Source organism: Tachyglossus aculeatus, unplaced genomic scaffold (assembly GCF_015852505.1).
Source record: "Tachyglossus aculeatus isolate mTacAcu1 unplaced genomic scaffold, mTacAcu1.pri scaffold_206_arrow_ctg1, whole genome shotgun sequence".
In the NCBI taxonomy this organism is placed as follows: domain Eukaryota; kingdom Metazoa; phylum Chordata; class Mammalia; order Monotremata; family Tachyglossidae; genus Tachyglossus; species Tachyglossus aculeatus.
Genome location: NW_024044922.1, coordinates 1 through 5,045, shown reverse-complemented (window position 1 = coordinate 5,045; position 5,045 = coordinate 1).

Here is a 5,045-nt window from a genome sequence, read left to right as displayed (position 1 = left end):
TGAGATCTTAACATTTTTACAGAGACTTATGTTGGCTAGACAGATCTGGTTAATCTTGAAAGGGTAACTTTTCCACTTGAATAATAAGAACATTTCAAAGACATATGCTTTCATTTCTTAAAAGTGTCCTAAATCATGTTTTTGATGACATTTTCTTCACTGTCTCATCACTGACAATGTAGCTCGATTTAAAATGAAATCTATTGACATAGTTTATATGTTAAAAGAATAACAAATTTTATTATGTTAAATTGAATCAGTCTGGGTTCTAATATCAACAATAAAATTGAAAACAGTTTAGTTAACTACAGTTTCCTTCGACTGAAAATTCCTTTGAGAAGGGATTACTTAATCTCATGCATAAACGGACCAAATTAGGTTTATTGTGATTCAGGAGATTGGAATTTGCAGATGTATTTAATGCACGTATGTCTTCAAGCGTCTTAGGGCATCTCATAACTGATAATGCAGAGATGTCATACTCTACTCACTTTATTTTAGTGGTATTTGTTATGCACTTACTATGTGTCAGGCACTGTATTAAGCACTGGATTAGATACCAGGTAATCACTTTGGACACAGTCCATGTCCCACATGGGACTCACAGTCTTAATCCGCATTTTACAGATGAGGTAACTGAGGCCCAGAGAGGTTAAGTAACTAGCCCAAGGTCAAACAGAAGATAAGTGGCAGAACTGGGAGTAGAACCCAGGTTCTTCTGGGTTCATTTGCAATTTTGTATTCATCCTTAGCAGTCAACAAAATAAAAAAATAAGTCATCTATGATTACAAGCACATCTGCTTCATTACGGTGACCTACCCAGGAGACTCTGGAGAACTGACAGAAATATTGCCCTGGGAATTCTTTATCTTGTCATTTGAAGCCAAATGTGTTACCTAACTTTGAGGGCAAGCAAAAACATGTCCTGAGTTCCAGGAGGAAAGGTAACTGGAGACAGGCTGAAAGACAATGGGCCAGAGACTGAGATTCTTACTCAGGCGAAAATTCCTGCTGACGTCAAAATGACCTCTCCACGAATAAGGTTCATGGTTTGGGCAGAACAGAATGGATTCAATGTGGTTTTCTGTTTGCTTATTTTTAAGTGGCTTGAGTCTTGTTGATTAGTTTTGTTAAGTGCCTTGGCTCTTTCTGAGTGTTTGTAACTGGGACCCTGGTATTTTTCGGTTTTAAATTGCGCTAAGAACCCGACAACGATGTATCCTGGTCATAGCTCAAAAAAGTTTCACTTTGATTTTAGTCTAGATCCATTTCTGAAAAAACACAATGTAATTTCTTTAGTCATGACTTGCTTTTTTGTCCACATCCCAAAAACCACTCTTTAGCTTTCCTACGCAGCTTCACATGAATAGGATGCGAAAGTAGCCATCAAGGGAATTTAATGAATGCTCTCCACCCTCAGAGAATTGACCAAACACTGGGCAAGGCTGCCAGATAGGAATATTACCCAATTCAGATTTACAGTGGAGATTAGAATATTAATACAATTATGATATTAATAACAAGAATAATAATTCAATAATACCTTAGAAAGGGGTCAGATGGTAGTCACAGAGAGCTGAGCCTAGGAAACCTTAGGTCTGTTCTAATCACATTTAGTGATACATACTTCTGTAACTCAGAGCTAACTCTAGTACTGTAAATTCATTAAGGGCAGGGAACTCGTCCACTATTCTCTCAGTAAATACAATCGAATGAATGAATGAACGATACAGTCCCCAAAGCCATATCTTCAGCCCTAGAGGGCGCAGCGCATGCGCAGTCGAAACCCGGGAAAGGGGTGGGGAGAAGGGAGGGAGCACAGCGCATGCGCGTTCAGAGCCCTGAGGGGAGGAGCGGGGCGCATGCGCAGTCGGAGCCTAGGCGAGGGGAGGAGGGGGCCCCCGCACCCCGGAGAGGTCGGAGCATGCGCAGTCGCAGTGCGCCACGGAGTGGAGGAGGAGGGTGGCCCCGTCCTGGAGAACGGGGTGCATGCGCGGTCGGAGCGCCGGGCCCCCCCCCCCCCCCCGGGGGAGAAGGGAGACCCCCGTCTGGAGTGCATTGCGCATGCGCAGTCAGAGCCCGGGCCCCAAGGGGGGAAGGGGGGGAAGGGGGGAAGGGGGGAAGGCGGGCCCGCCCGGAAGAAGAGCGGCGCATGCGCATTCGGAGCGCGCCCACACCATGTATGAAGCTATGTTGCCAATATATAATAATAATAAGGATGGCATTTATTAAGCGCTTACTATGTGCAAAGCACTGTTCAAAGCGCTCGGGGGTTAGAAGGTGATCAGGTTGCCCCCCCACGGGGCTCACAGTCTCTCATCCCCATTATTACAGATGGAACTGAGGCCCAGAGAAGTGAAGTGACTTGCCCAAGGTCACACAGCTGACAAGCGGTGAAAGCGGGATTTGAACCACTGACCTCTGACTCGAAAGCCCGGGCTCTTGCCACTGAAACACACTGCTTCTCTATACCTCTACTATAATATACTATATACTACCCTATTCCCAAACGTTTAGTACAGTGCTCTCCACACAGTAAGCGCTCAATAAATACGATTGAATGAATGAATGAACGAAACAGTCCCCAAAGCTGTATCTTCAGCCCTAGAGAGCGCGGCGCATGCTCAGTCGAAGCCCGGGTGGGAGGGGTGGGAGATGGGAGGAAGTTCTGCGCATGCGCGTGCGGAGCCCGGCTGGGAAGGACCGGGGCGCATGCGCAGTCGGAGCCTGCCGAGTGCGGAGGGGGCCCCCGCCCCGGAGATAGCAGAGCATGCGCAGTCGGAGTATACTGTACTATACTAAAATGTAATATACTATATAGTATCCTATTCTCCAATGCTTAGTACAGTTATCTACACACTGTAAGCACTCAATAAATAAATACGATTGAATGAATGAATGAACGATACAGTCCCCAAAGCTATATCTTCAGCTTAAGAGAGGGCAGCACATGTGCAGTCTGAGGCCGGGGGTGGGGGAGAGAAGGGAGGTAGCTCTGCGGCATGCCGCGTGCGGAGCCAGTGGGGTGGGGGAGAAGCGGGGCACATGCGCATTCGGAGCCTCGGCGAGGGGGAGGAGGAGGCCCCGCCCCGGAAAGGGCGGAGCATGTGCAAGTTGGAGTGCGCCACGCTGGGGGAGGAGGGAGGCCCGTCTTAAAGAGGGCGGTGCATACGCTGTTCCGAGCCCCGGGCCGCGGGAGAAGAGAGCACCCGCCCTGGAGAGCGTAGCGCATGCGCTAGTCAGAGCCCGGGTGGGAGGGGAAATAATGGGGCCCGCCCTGGAGGGCACGGCGCATGCGCAGTCGGAGCAAGCCCGCGCTCCCTATGTACGAAGCTTACTATGTTGCCAACCTTGTAATAATAATAATGGCATTTATTAATTACTATGTGGAAAAAACTGTACTAAGCGCTGGGGAATTTACAAGGTGATCAGGTTGTCCCACGTGGGGCCTCACTGTCTTAATCCCCATTTTACAGAGGAGGTAACTGAGGCCCAGAGAAGTGAAGTGACTTTCCCAAGGTCACACAGGTGACAAGTGGTGGAGCAGGATTCGAACCCCTGACGTCTGACTCGAATGCCCGGGCTCTTGCCACTGAACCACACTGTTTCTCTATATTGTACTATACTATAGTGTAATATTACTATATACTATCCTATTCCCAAGCGCTTACTCAACACACACAGTAAGCGCTCAATAAATACGACTGAATGAATGAATGAACGATACAGTCCCCAAAGCTATATCTTCAGCATTAGAGGGCGCAGCGCATGTGCAGTCGAAGTCTGGGAAGGGGAGGAGAAGGAGGGAGCTCGGCGCATGCGCTTGCAGAGCCCGGGGGGGCGCATGCGCAGTCGGAGCCTAGGGGAGGGAGAAGGGGGCCCCGTCCCGGTGAGGACGGAGAGCATACGTAGTCGGAGCCCGGGCCGGGGTAGAAGGGAGCCCCCGCCCCTGCAGAGCGGTGCGTATGCGAATTCAGAGCTCGGCCGGAGGGGAAAAAGGGGGGCCGGCCCGTGAGAGCGCGGCGCAATGCGCAGTCTGGAGCGGCGCCCGCGCTATGTACCAAGCTTACCTATGTGGCCAACTTGTTATAATAATAATAATGATGGCATTTATTACGCGCTTACTATGTGCAAAGCACTGTTCTAAGCGCTGGGGAATTTACAAGGTGACCAGGTTGTCCCACGTTTGGCTCACCGTCCTTAATCACCATTTTACATAGGAGGTAATTGAGGCCCAGAGAAGTGAAGTGACTTGCCCAAAGTCACACAGCTGACAAGTGGCAGAGCCGGGATTTGAACCGATGACCTCTGACTTCAAAGGCCGGGCTCTTTATAATAATAATAATACTGACGGCATTTATTATGCGCTTTACTATGTGCAAAGCACTGTTCTAAGCGCTGGGGAATTTACTAGGTGACCAGGTTGTCCCCACGTGGGGCTCACCGTCTTAATCCCCATTTTACATAGGAGGGTAATTGAGGCCCAGAGAAGTGAAGTGAATTACCCAAAGTCACACAGCTGACAAGTGGCAGAGCTGGGATTTGAACCGATGAACCCCGACTTCAAAGGCCGGGCTCTTTCCGCTGAGCCACGCTGGCTTCCCAAACTTCCCAAGCGCTTAGTAACAGTGCTCTGCCCACAGTAAGCGCTCCCATAAATACGACGGAATGGAATGAATGAATGAAGCACTGTTCTAAGCGCTTGGGGGGTTACAAGGTGATCAGACTGCCCCCCCGCGGAGCTCACAGTCTTCATCCCCTTTTACAGATGGAACTGAGATCCAGAGAAGTGAAGTGACCTGCCCCAATCAATCGTATTCATTGAGTGCTTACTGTGTTCAGAGCACTGTACTAAGCACTTGGGAAGTACAAGTTGGCAACATATAGTGACAGTCCCCTACCCAACAGTGTGCTCACAGTCTAGAAGGGAGAGACAGGAGAACAAACCAAACATATTAACAAAATAAAATAAAGAGTAATAGATATGTACAAGTAAAATAAATAAATAAACAACTAGAGTAATAAATATGTACAAACATATATA